Below are 17864 nucleotides of genomic sequence, written 5' to 3' on the forward strand. Positions count from 1 at the left end.
GGTAAAGAGCGGTGCGCGCGCCCGCGCACATGCACTGTGGCTCTAGGTTGGCCTGGTAGCACTTTTTGGAGCCCTCTTAATAAGTCTCGCCAGACCAGCGCATGCGCTGGGTCAGGCGAGACCTAAAAAGGGGAGGAAAAGCATACTTGATTTAGCCCAAGATTAGTTGCAATTTTTTTTAAATTGTTGCTCTAATGCCTAATTTTTGTGCTGACCCTAGTATTTCAACACAATTGCCGCATGGCTTCCAGTAGTAGATAGAATATCTTCAAAGAGTTCACCTTTTGCCCCAAAAGTTGTTACCTTGTCACCTTTTCAAATGTAACACTGCAATCCAGGTAGAAAACATTGAACTGTCATCCAGGCATTCTTGATTTGTGTGCTAAGAAGTTATTGCTATTATGTTGTTAGTTGTTTCATATCCTTTTCTGAATTCTGTCAAGCAACCAGGTAAAATGCTGGTGTCTTGCAACAATGTTTCCAACTCTGTAAGTAGAATTTTAGCATACCATTTTATATTAAAATTTGTGTATGAGGTGATAGGGGACCATCACGCTTTCACAGGACAGGGGTTGAAAGTGATGATTTTAGAATGGCGGAAGTTGTGAGCTTAGGGAAATTCTTGAAGTTCTAGTCTTCTGCTAACATTATAGGTATGCGTGATTATGTGCATTTTGTCTGCAGGACAGGCTTCAAAACAGCTTCCCAGTCACTATGGTGTGTACAAGGACTGCAGCCATAGGTTTTTGGTCACACACTTCCAGTATATTGTTTACAAATCACTCCCAACAACTCCATGTATTCACATCTGTGCACCATCTCTCCCCTGGCCAAACCTTTACCTTCTAAGGATATGTGTCTTTGTAATAGTTTACCTGATGCCAGCTAGTTTTTCTAAAGCTTGCTTACTATTGGTCATAGGAGGCTCCCCTATATGTAGCAACACAGTTGTCTTGTGAAAAACATTTTACTTCATAGAGAACGACAGAAAAAGCATCTTTTCTCTGAAGCAAAAAAGTGACACAGTGATATATTCTCTTCCTCTGAGGAAATATGAGAAAATAGAAAGACAGTAAATAAATGTATTTCTTTTTCACATAGCAATATAGACTAACATTATTGGGAAGAATGGAGCTCTTAATTTTGAAGGCTGGTACCTCTACCAACTCAATAAACTCACTCTGGTTAGGTCAATATACAGTTCTTAGGGGCAGATCAACAAGGACTGGCGTATCCCTGCATATTAGCTGGGATGCACCAGTAACTATGCAACACGTCGTAATACCCTTGCCCCACCACGGATCCGTCGCATTTACAATGCAATGCAACGTGACGCAAGTATAGGCTGGAGTTGTGTCGCAAGCACAACGCAACTCCAGCAATGCTCAGGGGTGCCCTATCCCTAACATGCTGCATCACTCCTTACGCCTTACTCCTTACGCCTGCTTCAAGCAGGAGTAAGGATTTGACGCAGCGGGGACATAAAATTGGCTCAGTGAAATCTTGGAGATTTCACTACGTCACTTTTACAGGGCTTCCTTGCAACGGAACGCCCACCCTGCATACATTATCCCTGACGCAGTTAAAATGTAGCGTAGGGCTTTACAACGTGACGCATCTCACTAGATGCATCACGTTGTAAATCTGTTGCATATTGGTGCATTGTTTACGACGGGCTTTTATATCTGCCCCTTAGTTCTTAGAAAATCTCTCTTTAGATCCTCATAGCTATGTTCAACCAAAAGGCAAAACCCAGAGAAGTATATATTAAGTTCAAGATGTACCACTAATTTTATTAAGATGCTTGTTTCCAGTCCGGGGAGGACCTGGCCTGCCAGTTTGGGCTGGACAGTTCTCAAGGGAAGCAGAGTCAAGAGTAATTTGCATATGGCTGGGTCCAGATAAGAATTGTGTGGTGAGGAAAAAATTGATAGATTTAGGTCCAGGTCTCTGTACAGGGGGTGAGTGTTTGACATTAGTCTGCATTTCATCCATCATACGTTCTTTTTGATATTTTTATATCTTAAAATACTCCACAGTGGGCTTATAAGACACACTTTAGGTCTGGTATCACTTTATAAAAATAGGCTTTTTCTAGGTGGCAAAATCATTTTTCCTTGCAATGTGCCTTTGTAGGCCACAACCCAGCCAGCGCACAGTTGTGACCATAACTGACATACTTTTTTGTCATATATGTGGTTTATGTAAATGCATACTGGAGTCCACACATGACATTTTGCCTTCCACAATATAGATGCATTTTAAGAACTATTTACAATGAACTTCTGAAGAAGTTAAACAGGCCAAACAGTGAGATCCCTCTATAAAGCACATGCTGTATAGTAGAAACACAGGAACCTTACTACTGTTTGGGAAAAGTAAAGCGCACAAAGTCCTGAGGCAAAAAAATCCAGACAAGACAAATTGTGAGGATAACAACAAAAATATAGTAATTCCACACAAATGTGAATTCTGCACTGATAATTTATGAGTTTCATAAAAGCAACTTCTTCCCATACACTCATACTCATAAAACCAACTTGAGAAATAAATCCTCAAGGTGTCTGCAAAATGACTGTTAGTGAGTCTGAGACTCATTTTAATGTCCCTACTAAATGTCTCCCATGACATTTGTCAACACTTCTGCAGAGGCTGTTCGGTGACACACTATGACATCACTCTTGCACTTGTCTCATTTTCCTATTCATTAGTCATTTATTTGCAGCCAAATTTACACAGAGTAGCTCAATCCAACATGGAGTCAAATAACATGAGCACTAACAATAGCTTGCTGGCACAGTGGGGCCACAATGTGTTCGAGATTAAATACCCCTCTAACCTATCTGAAAATGCATCCAAGAAATATTAACATCATTTACTCAAATGACACCAGGAAACGTTCATATCCGATGTCTATTTTTGTACAACAAATGGAGTTGTGGTTAATGATTTAATCTTCTTCTTCAGATGGGCCCAGTAGAGGGGAGCTATTGCTCATTGCTTTGAAACAACTCATCTAACAAAAAACCATATGGTGTACGAATCTCCATAACACCTTCACATGCCTTCAAGGCTGAAGAAACCATCTCCCTTTACAACACTGGTAATGTTTTCATACAAGCATCTGACCAGAATCTACAGAGGCTTGACAACATTTTCACGAAGATAAAAAAAACAGCATCAAATTCTGTCCCTACTGACTCCACAAGTCACGGTCTCTCCTCCTGCTCTAAGATTGAAACATGGGCATCATCCAGTGCCTCCCTTACACAATTACCTATGCCTCTTCACAACCTTCCCTTCTACTCTAACACTGAAACCATCGCTGTTGGTCACAGATCAATATTCTAAGCAAGGATTCTTGCCCTTACCTGACAATCCACTAATTGGATCTGCCTGTTCTCTTAGAACACAGTAGGGTGGGAACTAAGAGCAACTGTACAAACTAAATCACCAGCCCCAACCCTGAGAGTTTTTGTTTTTCTAATGGTCTCCGTCATTCAAGGTCTCCCATTTTCCCTATCCCATCAATGACCTAATTGCGTACCCTTTCGACTACCTCCACCCCAACACACTCCCATCGTCCTCCAAACATTACATGAGGCCCATCGCTGGCAAAACTTAGAGACTTCCTCCTACGACTTTTCCAATTATTCCTTCGAGCAAAACATCCTCTAACCCTCTTCTTCCATTCACTGCACCTATTACACCCCTCACCACTGATGACACTTCTGGTGTGTTGAACAGTCCCCCCTCTCCAGAGAGAATACATATGACTCCCTTCCCTATGCACCACTACCTGGCCATCGATATTGCTGACTCTAGCTAATCTCAAGCAAGACCCACAGCTAATTAAAGCTAATCTCCAAAACATTTCACATTTCATGTCTATGCTTGAGAAGCTTCAGATTCCCAACCTGACCACTGGGTGTATAAGAACCCCACACTCCAAACTATAAATTACACCAAGGAGAAGGCCTCATTACTCCTGGCATGGGTCATCAATCACTGAGTACTCACTGATCTAGCACTGGAGATCTAGACCTCATCCAAATTCCTCTTCCAGACCTCATAATTTACAGAGCATATATCCGAGGCTGACATTCATTTCCTGCTCTCATCATACACCACTACACATAAGACCCATCACCCTCGCCGCTCACTACCCAAACTATTCACTCCAACCCGCTCAGGGAACCTAGACTGAACCACAGAACCCTGAGCAAATACAATCTATTGAATCTACTTATATCACACCATGAGACACTAATAGCTAAGTCTCATATCAAGTCCATTCTCCTAATCTGAGACTGACATTTATTTCCTGCTCACATCATGCACCACTACACATAAGAACTCTCAGCCTCTCCGCTCACTACCCAAACTATTCCCTCCAACCCGCTCAGGGAACCTAGCCTCAACCACAGAACACTGAACAAATACAATCTATTGCATCTTCCTATATCCCACCAGGAGACACTAATAGCTAAGTCCCATATCAAGTCCATGCTCCTAATCTTAACGGAAACATGGCTCAATGAATCCTCCTTTCCCATCTTAGACATTATACCAACCCCAGGGAAATAACCTATCCTTTTGAACAAATAAGGGAGACCATCTTTTCTAAGCAGACTAAAACACCAACCAAATTTCAATATTCACTGGAATGACTCAAATGAACCTTCAAGGCTTTCCTCAGGGATCTCAACCTTAGCCATTCATGTAATGGCCCAATTCATAATAGAACCTATTCCCTTGATCTAATTATTGCCAAGAATAAAGTTATACAACTGGATTCCATATCTCCTCATGAATGGTCAGATCACTACAGAATCTCCTTTCTCATCTTGGAAAAAGTGCTGATTAGACAAGGTCAACCTCTTAAACCCAGACAGTGATCTAGACACTTGGGAAATATTACCCTAACTAATTTATCTTCTATTAGCAACAGCCTCCTACCTCCTCCCACATACATGACAAAGGTCAATGATCTTAACGAACATTACAAACAAACCATGTCAGATATTGTTGATACCGTTGACCATAAATAACTAAAAAGAATACCTAGTAGGCACTTCAAATTCTGATTTAGCGGCAACATTAATGAGAAAAGGGCCCAACTTAAGGCTCGCCAAGAGATCATGCGTTAACCTCTCCCTTCTTAGCACACCTTAAACACCTGAGGTCGACTAGAAGTTCCTGCAACAAATTCATACAAAGGCCAAAAGTAGATTACTTTAGAGCGCAACTTGACTCAACTGCACCCCCTCATTATTGACTCCACTATATCACTTGGTATAATGTTGGACAAATACTTGAATATGCAAGATCATTTTCATGCAAACACCAGGAGAGCCAACTTCCAAGTAAATACACTAAGGAGACTCAACCACCTTTAGCCCCCTTATGACTTTCAATTGGCAGTCCAATCTCTAGTTATCTCCCATTTAGACTATGGGAGTGTTACTTTCAATTGAAGTGCCATACTGAACTCAGCTGCTAGACTCATCACTGAATCCAGAAAATCTGACCACATCACAATGGACCAAATACTCCTAAAATGACTAATGTTTGAAGCAAGGATCCAGCTAAAGATAGCCTGCACGACACACAAGGTCCTTTACCATAATATACCTATCCACCTGGCTAATGAATGTGAACTGTCTGGTGGTAGTCGTGCCTAAAGAAGCACTAACTCCCTACTGCTGAAACCACAGAAGTTCAAGGAAAAGAAAATATACAACTGCCTCTTCTCTGGTTGAGCCCCAAGAATATGGAACGTTCTGCATCCTGAAATCAGGTCAAACCCCTAGACTTCCACCTTAAAAAAAGAAGTAAAAATTATTATGCGGAATAGATTCCTTCAATAGAAACCTGGAATCCTCATCTCGACTATTTTCTATCAGCACTTCTCGATCTTGACTCTGCCATTCATACCACAACGGTAATGCTGCGTGATCATTCCTTATTGCATCTGTACCTGTATCCATAACTTGTCTGTTATTCGTACTTCTATTTTTATAGCGCTCTGAGACCCGGACGAGTCATGTTCTATATAAAACTCCTCAAACAAACAACTGTCTCTTTACCACAAAATATAACCATTTTTTATCAATCCAAATGACTCTATGCACTGCTCCTTTCTATTTCATACCACAAAAGTAGGTATGCTAATAAAGACTCAGTAAATGTTAAAGAAAAATCATTGTTTTCTGTACAGCTAATGCTGTGACACAGGAAGTTAGCAAATTTGGATGTGTTGATTGAATAGTGTCAAGAATCTTATTTGTACTTGTGCATATAAAATTGTGCACTATAACATAACAGAACTTGAAGGTGTGGGACTTTCTGTTCTTGACATTATTTCTCTCAACTTCTTTCTCTTGTTATTCACCTAAACGTGAGGCATGTGCCTTGCACAGCACAAGATCGCTGCTTGTGTAGTGCACAGGATCAGTCGCCTCCCCTGCAAATATGCATCAGTAACTGGGGCAGAGTGACTGCAATCCTATTCATGTAGGGAGTAAACCACAGCTGTAGCAGAAGATTGACACTATCAACTTGGCCAGTGTATTTCACAAGATAAGCTCTATTAATCAGAATCTTTATCAGATAAATATTGAGAACACTGATCCTAGCATTATTTGGAATAATTTGATAGGAGTTTTGTTAATAATATTAATCTTGAAGTATTTGAGTGTTTTAGAATAACATTTCGAAGTGTTTATTTTATTTACCATAGACGTTTTTATCCTAATCCAGGGTGAAATGGCTGCATGGTGTCTCTACAGTATACGTTCATAGTCAAAGGTGGGGTGATGTCACAGGGGCAAAGGTAATCTGCACTTCCTGTTATGTCACGGGGTCAATGCTCACTTCTGCTCATGCTGCATTTGGTGAAACGACATCCCTGCTATTAGCACAGGCAAACACTGTGAGGTTCAATTGAAGAAAATCACTCCACTCATAACTGTGTTTGCAAACACCAGTGGTGGTGTGTCACATTCATTTATCCCTCTCATTGACTGTTCAATTGAGATTTTGGAAAACAATACGTTAAAAAAAATAAAGTTACAATGGAAGCGTATCCTGCCTTTTCTTCTCAGACACACCAATGAGTAATGAGTAAAAGAAAATATTTTGGGCCAGAACAGAAACCATTTTCTGCTGATGCTTTTTCTGGTCTTTGGTGGTAAGTTAAGGCAGGGGTTTTAACAAACACCTTTTACCACCTTTCTATAAAATCAGGTTTTGGAGGTGGCAATGTGTGACAAGAATTTTAGTGCATATTTGTTGAGTGGCAGTTTGCGGTGGAGATTTGTTCAGTGGATTTTTGTGCTGCAGTGTTTTTTCTGCAGCATTATTGCAATTCCAATTTGATGGGTTTGTGTTGTACTGTTGTTGTGTTACATTGGTAGTGTTCTATGCCTTTGTATCTTGCAATGTTTTGATTGTGTTTTTCCATAGTGTTGTTTATGGTATTGTGTTATGTTCTGTTGTTGATTTTAGATATGTAAATATATTTATCTACATTCTAAGCTAAAGGTCACACATGCAATTAAAGCAACATGTCCCACTGTCTAAGGTTGTAAAATTCAGGCTCTCTAGTTCTTCAACTATTTAAGACACCAATCAGCAAACAAATGTTTCAGAGACCGTGTGTTAAATTAGCACTTGAAATGCTCATTTAGGGCCTTATGTAGGTAGCCTAACATTTACCACTTCATTAATACCAAATTTTACCGATTCGGTATTTATGAAGTGGTAAATGCTATGTAGGTAATCAGTCGGTAAAAATTACCGAATCGGAATTGGTCGGTAATTAAGAATCGGTATTTACCGAATCGGTAATGGTAACTGGCTTCCCATTGATTCCTATGGGCCAGGAGGCCCATAGGAATCAATGGGAAGCCAGTTACCATTACCGAATCGGTAAATACCGATTCGGTAATGGGGGGAGCACAATCAAGGGTGGCAGGGTGTCACAGTGACACCCTGTTGCACCCCTGATTCCTGCATGTGTGCACATGTGGCACACATACATGCCCTAAGGGCATGTATGTCTGCCACATTGCACACTTCTAAGGGCAAAATAATGCTTTTTCTAAGACATTCGTCATTTACCACCAACTTTTAGTTGGTGGTAAATAACGAATCCACACTACACCCACACACTCCCCCTACATCTCATTTCAGGATTCGGTATTTACCGAATCGGTAAAATTACCGATTCGGTAATTTTACCGATTCGGTAAATTACCGAATCCTGAAATGTCCCCCCTACATACCAAAAGCCTGAATACCGGTCGGTAACGTGATTTTTACCGAAAATCGGCAGTTACCGACCGGTATTGGGCTTCCTACATATGGCCCTTAATGTGGTACAGCTCTTTGTGTGTAAGAAAACAGCTCTTGATGATAACCAATATACCTTATACATTAAAATTTCAGATGTATTTCCTATTTGAAAAACATCCTCTCGGACAAAGAGTATACTTGTTGAATCCAGTGGGTAATTTGAAAAAAAAAAAGAAGTGCTGTGGCTCTCGTCAGGAGGCAGCTTGCACAGACCCATTCCTCCTGTTAGTGCCGTCTAAAACAGAACCAACAACTAACCATGAAAGTGGGGAGATGATGTGGCATAATGACCAGAGCTGCTGACTTCAGAGCTAGGGAACCAGGTTCGAATCTTGAAAGTCTGCTCAACATCCTGGGATTCTGGACAAATCGCTTAATCTCCCAGTGCTCCCAGTGCATACATGAATGTGTCCTTAACTGGTGCTCATAAAAGGGCTCATAAAAGCGCTGGTGTTGATGATTAAGTCCCGGAGTTAGGAGTTACAGGGGTTACTCGCCAGAGCTTTTCCCATGGTGGATGGCGCCGCGTTACTTTGATCTTGCCTAATGAGGCGTACTGGCATAGAACTTTGAGGGATATAAATGTGGCACACACAGCCAGGAATGAGACTCGCCGACAGAAGTTGAATAATATTACCTTACTTAGGAGATTTACAGAACTACTAAAAGAAGAGAACGTACTCACCGATGTATATTTTTAGGATCCGCTGGGTCGGAATTATCACCATTTGAAAGGTCCAAACACTTGCTATACTCCATTTGAGCCTTGAAGAAGTCAAGGGTTAGGCACCCGATGACGAAACACGTGTTGGCTGGCCTGTGAAGTAACACACCATTAAATCTACACTTCAAGAAAGAACATTTGTGTCATCATTCTTAAATAACGATTACCTTTATTGTTGTATTTACCAGAATAGACGGTTTAGGGGTTTTCCCTCACCTGTTGCACCGCATCGATAACTTTCTTTTTGCTAAATCCACGACACTAGGCAAGCGCCACTTCATATCCTGTGATAATTAACGCCCCCTTTTCGTCTCCCTAATGCACTAACCTATTCACATATAATACAGATCTGTTCTTTGCAGCAGGCATATTTACCCTTGGTGCTACTTACATTGTGCCAACTCAAAACTACCACTAGACAAAACTCTAATCTCTCTCTCTCGCAGGAGCATTGAGCACATTATGTATCTTGGCATTTTTATTGCTGCCTGAAAGTTGGGTGCACAAGGAACTCTGCAGCAGATGCTTTTAAATTTTAAGTTATTGCTAAATACAGCGCCCCCTTCCCCAAGTCAATGCCCCCCCAGGTCAGTTCCCAGAGCTGCCGCACCGGTTGCACCGCCTTAAAGCCGGCCCATCCCTCATTTGGTACCCTAACATCAGGAAAAATTAAAGAGGTATTGTAGAGATGAATAGTCAGTTGGACTTCCCACAACTTGTAAAATGAAAGGTATATATTCTGAATGGCACATAACTATATCAATCAGTTTTCTTCTTCTAAAAATACATCTCAGAAGTATATAGATAAAGCGACACATTATATTAAATAATAGCTTTTAAGTTTGGGAATATGCGTGCGCCACACCAGCCAAATAGGTCTTTAAAAAAAAATCTATAGAATTTTTCAGCCTCACATTTTTCAGAACTGAGGGCATTTTTCAGGATTTGATGTAAGACATTTTATTGTGTCCTCTATTCTCTGCCAACAAACTGCACATTTTTACTTTCAAGATGAATTGAGATCACCAGCGTTGCTTTGCAATATTGCTAGTACATTGCCTATATCGCCCAAGGGCTGTCCTAGATTAAAAAGATGGTTGCATTACATAACAAAAGTAAATGTACCAGTTGCTGATATGGCAGTGCAGTGCTGGCTTGTGCTCTGTCTTGCGTGCTTGTCAGATGTTTGAAAATGTATTTTTCGCACAAGGATTGAGCATATCTTTTTAAACACCCAACGCAGTGTTAGACATTTGGCATCAAGAAACTGTGTTGTGGCAGCAGAAGAATTGAATACAATTGTGTCATAAATTCTGGTTAGAATAAAAATGTTTACGGCTGAGAAAATGTTTGTGATTGGATAGAAATTTTGGAGTCAACCAAGTAAATAATACACTCGGGCAGGTAACTTCGGCTTCAACAACATAAGTGGACTTATGTATGGGCTGTTGCCATAGGGCAGCCCCGCAGGCCTTTCTGCTGCACTGTCCTACGGCAAAAGGAAAGGGCGGAAATGCGCTGTATCTATAAGATGAGGCGCATTCCTTTCCTTTTCCCCTGCGTCGGGGCACAATGGACTGCCATGCGCCAATATAAGCACTTTTAAACCAGGGTGCAAAGGTGTCTGCGTTGCCAAGATGATTGATTTTGTGCAGGAAGGGACCCTTCCTGCACAAAATCAATCCATTCAGGTGCTTTCCTTTTTCTATGTGTGCCGCAGAATGCAGCACACATAGAAAAATGAAAGCACAAGGAGAAATGTTTTCATTTCTCTTGGTTGCACCTCCCTCACACCACCCCTGGGGTGGAGTTAGGTTCTGACGCATTCCCAGGGTTACGATGCCTCGTAAATCTGGGAATGTGTCAGGTTCCATGGCTGTTGCGTGGGAACACCCACAGCAACACTCATGGAACGCCCCTTTCATGCATTTTTCTGCTTGAAAGGGCCACATATTTATAATGTGCAGGCACAAAATCAATCCACTCAGGCGCTTTCTTTTTTCTATGTATGCCGCATAATGCAGCACACATAGAAAAATGAAACCACGAGGAGAAATGTTTTCATTTCTCTTGGTTGCACCTCCCTAACACCACCCCTGGGGTGGCGTTTAGGTTCTGACACATTCCCAGGTTTACGCTGCCTCGTAAATCTGCGAACGTGTCATGTTCCATGGCTGTTGGTGGGAACACCCACAGCAACACTCATGCAACGCCCCTTTCATGCATTTTTCTACTTGAAAGGGGCACATATTTAAAAGGCCATGAAAAGCCACATAAAGTGGCTTTACGTGGGTTTATAAATATGGTGTGGCACATTGCACCACCGGAAAGTAAAAAAAGTGATGTTGCGGGGATGAAAAAGTGCTGATAGGGCCTCATAGATGAGGCCCAAGATTTGTAGACATACTGTAACCAAACCCAAAAAAGATGCTGACTATTAAAATGGAGTCCCACGTGTTATTAAATCACAATGAATGAAATACAAGTTCCACATCAACAAAAGAATGTGAGGCCACTGATGTGACCAAACACTTTTTATAGCTCGGTACACAAACAAGTGGCATATAATGAATTGCCATAAACATGTGGACTGCAAATGTGCACTGTTCTTCTTTGTTCCTTGGTGGGAGAGCACACTGCACTGAAGAGAGAGTGGGACTGTGACAGGGAACTAATCCAAGAGAATAACCTGGTTAGAAGAGGTGGACTGAGAAGAACAGGGTCACAAGAAGTGGATTGTATTGTGAGAGAGGTGAACAGCAACAGGAGAAAGAAGGACACATGCAGTGATGAAAGAAGGGCCAGTGATAGGAAATAGGGCAGCAACAGAGAGCAGTGGTGAATAGAGATGTGAACACTAATGGGACAGGTGCCTGTAACAGTTGGACACTGAGAGAAACGACAGTTCAAATGCACAAAATGGTCATTAACAAGAGAGGTGGACAGAGATGGAAGATATGGCCAGTCATGGAAGCATGGCAACTGTGAAGGGGGTGAGGGACATTGATGGGAACTGTGGTTTTAATGAAGGGGTATTAATGGGAGGCACATTGATGGGAAAAGGGGGCACTGTTGGAAGATAATGTCACACTGACACAAAAAGTGAAAACTGACGGACTGGCTAAGTAACTTAAATCAATGAACTAAGGCACAGGAAAGGAGATGTAGACACTGACAGAAGATGTTCGTAGTGACTGGCAAGTTTGTCAATGATCTCAGAGATGGACCGTGAGGCAGAAGTGGCATTGATATGAGCTGCTGGTCAACCAAAAAAGAAGAAAGCATAGAATGTAATCAACACAACTGCTCAGTACACTGCGGATAATAGTTTAGGAGTTAATCTTAACAAAAACAAAAACGGGGTTGTGGCATAGACGCCGAAGTATGATGGTGGACTCTCCGTAAGCTCAGAGCGGAATTGTTCTTAGTGCCTCTTCAGAGCAACCGTTGATGCCTCCGGTTGCAAAAATGAGCTCATGAATATCGGCGGTGAGTTTCTACACTGTTATAAGCCATAATGAAGCTTTCCTGGACCCTCTCTGCCACAGCAGTGATTTCTTTTCATTAAAACGCGGGCGGATGCCATTTTTAGTCGCGTCACCCGCGCAACAATTTTTTGTTTTCCTCTACCTTTTCTGCAATTGTGGTATTTGGAAGCAATTTAGCCATTAATGTTATGGACTATGAGTTTACCAATTTTGTTTTTTGGATATATGTATCTCCTTATTTCTGTATTCAGTGGTGGTGATTTCCTTCACCCTGTCACCCTGTCACATCCATCTGCCATTTTAGGATGTGAAATGCCTGTCACAGGGCTACATTATAGATTTTGTATTTTTCTTTTTTTTCATTTTCTCAGCCACCATTGACTCTTACTTCATTGCTATACTATCCTGTGGAATGCTTCTTTTTAAGACCTGTTGGTGCATTGGCCTTTATTCTTTGTTGTCCATTGGCTGTTTTTCAAAGTGAAACTTCCAATGAGAAGTTACTACAAATTTAGGACTGATGGATTGTTATGTAGAGAAAGGTGTCGGAATTTGAACATCGTGTGGGAGATCTTCAAGATATATCCACTAAATATACTATATTAGAGCAAGAAATACAAAAACTCATACTCCACACCGAAGACCTAGAAAATCGAAATCGGAGGAATAATCTTCACCTTTACGGCCTTCCGGAGAATATTGAGGTCTCTGACATCCTGTGCTTCTTGAAAAGGGTTTCTCCCGGATCTCCTGGATCTTCAATCTTCGCTGTCCCTCAATATACAACATGCACATTGGCTGGATCATATTCAACCTAATCCAAATAAGCCACGTAGTATTATAATGCTCTTTTTGGAATTTACTGATCTTATGCATGTCCTGAAGGCTGTAAAACTTAAACCTCGCCTTAGTTGGTCTGGGCACAATCTTTTTATTTCATAGGATGTTTCTACTGCAAGTAATGCCCGTCAAAAAGAATTCTTAGCTCTTTGACCTCATATGAGACACTTGAACATTCAATATGGCATTCTTCATCCATGTCTCTGCAAGATTACTCATGAAGGAAACTCTTGTTCTTTCGATGATCCTGCTAAACTGCAACTTTTTCTACGTAGTATTTAATCGCGCAACATGGAGATTAACGATTGAATTATTTTTCAGTACACCCTTATCTTTCTGCTAATATATATTTATTGTTGTTTCTATTAATCTTATTAATTGTCTACTTTATTCTATCCTTTGTTTTCCCTCTCTTATTATTCTATATGTCTCCACTATTTAAGAGGCTCTTTACTGTTGTTTTTTTCTTGGTTTTGTTCTTGTTGTCGTCCTTCTTCTCGGTGTTGACATGCTCTTCATGTACCTGTTAACTGTTCCAATTCAGATCTGGATTTTCTTTCTTGATCTGTCTACTTTTTCTCTCCTTATTTTCCCCTTTCTCTATCCTTCTTTTCTACTTTGGTCTTTCTTTCTCTCTACCTTTTTCAACCTTTTTTCCTGTTCTCACATGAGTGTGTTGTTAATTCACTCTTCTAATCAGTTTTTCATTTTCATCTCATATTATGATGTAGTTGTTAAATGGTGTATTTTTGTCAACCCGCAACATGTATAATGTTGTTTCGTGGAATGTCCATGGTCTTGGTCACCCAGTAAAGCGTCAAAAGGTACTATCCCATTTGTCTAAACTTAATTCTCATGTAGCTTTTTTACAGGAAATGCATTGTAATGTATTGAATCGGGGACGCACTCTTTCGAGGACCTTATCTGTGACCCTGCCACCTTGCTCTCGTTATCGCCGTGAGGGGAACGGCCAGTGCAGGGAAAAATCGTACTCTGCCTCCGCCCAGAAAACATTGTGAGGGAGGCCAATGAACTACATTACCCAGAGGCCCTGCTGCTGGGCGCCCGGCTGTGATGAGATCAGCCTGCGCCCAGCTTGCTTAAAACTCCCACAGGCTTCACGCAGCGCGGGACGCGCGCGGGCGGTGGACCGGAGCAGACTGGGCTGGGCAATCCCCCCAAAACCGTCATACTCCCTGCGCTCATCCTAAGGTACTGTTGTTTTTGTATTTCACTGGGTCGATTGCAAGATTTACTGCTACTTTAGTATATGCGCTCGGCTATTTGTTTACTACTGCTGTGCTTGGCCTTCCTCTGCTAATCGCCCTCCTGACCCCTATTATGCCACCTAAAGATCCCAAAAGCAGAGCGGCCAATGAATACCTCACCGGAACGATGGACCAATTTGTAACTAAGGTCAATTGTGTTATCGACAAAGAAATTATGCTCCTGGAACGTCGTGTATCGCAGGACCTCGCAGCAGCCAGGAGGTCCTCTATGGGCTACCTCGCCAACGTGCGCTCTCCTGAACAGAATAATTCCAATCACGCCACTACTACTCGATCTGATGTCGATCTTATTACCCAGGACTTGCCATCCAGTGGAACAGTTGCTGTTGCTTCTTTGGAGGACCAGTCTATGCCCCTTGATTCTCTGCTAATCTCTCCCCGACTGCTACCGTCTCCTATTAGTACTGTCCCAGAGCCTGGTATTAGGCAGCTGCGCGTGCGAAATCCTGGGGCAATCCCTAAAATCAAACTAGGGTGCCCATCCTCTAATGGTGGGAAGGGTAAGATCACTAAAAAAAAGCAAAAAACAACAAACCACACTGGTTTATTGAAAAAAAAAACATTTGTTCCCAAGCAGCCTTTACAGATGGCTTCGCCAGATAAGGCTACTCTTCAACCACACTCTTCACCCACTAGAATATTGTGTCAGGATGTCGCAGGGGGGTTAAGTGAAGTAGATAAGGGAGGGACTCCAGATCTATTGAGTATACACGATATCCTCAATGCAATCAGGCTTTTGCTTCACCCTGTGGAGGATAGAATACTTAAAATCGAACAGCACCTCTCCAGGATTGAATGCAGCCTTGGGGTCCTGACCAATACTCAAAATAATATTCAGAGACCAGGGGTATTGAACGCGCCAGCAAATATAAGAGCAGAAAAGGACCTGGCGGCCCCCCTAATTCACCCAGTAGTCCCCTCTGAATGCCAACTAGCCACTGCAATTAATGAGTCTACCCTGGTGCCTGCCCACAGAAACCCCAGTCACCCTAGCATAACCCAGCTAAAATAGGTTACCAGGACTCTAACACCCATGTCCCCAAGTGGGGCAAATATCCCCAACCTACCACCTGAAACTGCCCCATATGTTGTCATCTTAGCAGGGGTTCCAGAACTGGGGAAAACTGAAGTTGAGCCCCCCACAACTTTGAGGAACAGGGTGATCCACTGGCTTAACAAAAATAGACCATTGCCAATGCATAAAAGTAGTAAAATACTTATGGTAAGAAGGGTCCCATGGGTGGGCCATCTGGCAAAGAATATAAGGGGGGACTGCATTCTAATTAATTTCAACGATCCCAAAACCGTTGAGCACATTTGTAATTGGAGATACCTTAGCACAGGATCATTTATTAAAGCTCTCCCCTTGGCTTATTTTTACCCCCCTGGTCACTTTATGGAAGCGTGGACGTATGTCCACCGGAACAGGAGGGGTTTCTCACAGGGGAGCTGGCCCACACCCATACTGACGTTAGATCCTGTACCCACGGAAAATCGTTATAGCAGCCTAGAGGCTGTTGACTGACTGCAGGGTAATGGAGGTACACCAATCACCTCCCTGACTCCCCTAGGTTGCTGTACACTAGGCCCCACTACACTATTAGAACATCTAGGTCCGGACTCACCAACCCTAATAGATCCACCCCGGAGGCCCACCATCAGCTTTGATCACCACCAAGATTACCCCCCAAGTGCTCCCACTCCTCGGGAAAATTCCCCCAGTTATATCAAGCTTGTTTCCTGGAACGTGGCAGGTTTACGTAGTAAGCTCACTCTTCCAGATTGGAGCGAATTATTTGAGGAACACGACATATGCATGTTCCAGGAAACCTGGAGTGTCGAGCCATTGTATAAGACAGGGTTTTGTTGTTTCTTTGAGCCAGCAATCTCAATCGGGCGTGGCCGCCCCTCTGGCGGACTTATGGTTTGGGTCAGGGCAGACCTTAACCTCAGGATCACACATAATAGCTGCTCTACGCCAGATATAATGAGACTCACCATTAAAGACGCAAAGAATGGCCATTCTTGGGAACTTTTCAATGTCTATGACCGTGGAACCCAAGGGGGCGCCAAGTCTCCAACTATTACATCCCTTTCAGGCATGCTTTCCACTTGCCCTTCTGATTCTCTCTTACTTGTTGCTGGCGATCTCAACTGCTCTTTTGAACCACTTGCTACAGATGATATCCTGGGAACACACAACGAGGACTCTAGATGGGGTATTCCCTTACTATCTCTTAACCCCGTAAAAAGATGGTCCCCGGTCGTGATCCAGCTAAATGCCCTAGCACTAGAATTCGGTTTAAGAGCTGCGAATGGGCACACAGCCTCTGACCCGGGGGGTGCTAACACTTTCAATAGGGTCGCCTGTCAAAGCAGAATTGATTATATTTTGATTGACAGGAGAGGTTGGAAATTTGTTGCTGATATGATAATAACACCTTCAATCAACAGCGACCAAAACTCCTTATCACTTAGCATGCGGGAGCTGTGGCATAGACAAGACCAAACCTCCCTACATGGAATGCAAATGCTCACCAAGATACTCCACCCCTCTAATTGCAACAGATTCCTCAGGTGGTCCAAATTCGTCCTGTCTAATACAAAACTTGCCGCTCTGGAAAAAATCCTTGTTGATTATACCGCCAGGCTTTCCATGGCATCCAATGATATGCCTGGTTATACCAAAACCTTCGAGGAAACTATGGACTCGATTGGTACCCTGTTCCTCGACCACAGGAAAAAAACGACACCAAAAGTTAAGCCAGAAAACAAGTGGTTCAACAGGGACTGCAGACTAAAAAAAAACACCCTGACCTCCCAATTAAATCTAATAATCCAGGTGAGGTCAGGGAAGCGAGGCTGCTTTACAGACAGGCACTTGTTTCTGCAAGGAAGGATTGGGATGAGCAACGTTGGGATTCTTTAAAATCTGCAAGCCACTCAAAAAATGGCGAGCTTTTCTGGTCCATACTGAGAAAATCCACTATGCATGATCAGGACCAAATTCCCAACCATATCACAGACAGGGAATGGTTTGACCATTTCAGGAACCTATATGTAGGGGTGGGGCCTGTGGAGGACCACTGCATCCATTTGAGGTCCACAGCTACTCCCATTGACCATTTTTCATTCGATAAGATCGAGAAGAAAGAGGTTGAGATC

The sequence above is a fragment of the Triturus cristatus genome, chromosome 8 (genome assembly GCF_964204655.1).
Source record: "Triturus cristatus chromosome 8, aTriCri1.1, whole genome shotgun sequence".
In the NCBI taxonomy this organism is placed as follows: Eukaryota; Metazoa; Chordata; class Amphibia; order Caudata; family Salamandridae; genus Triturus; species Triturus cristatus.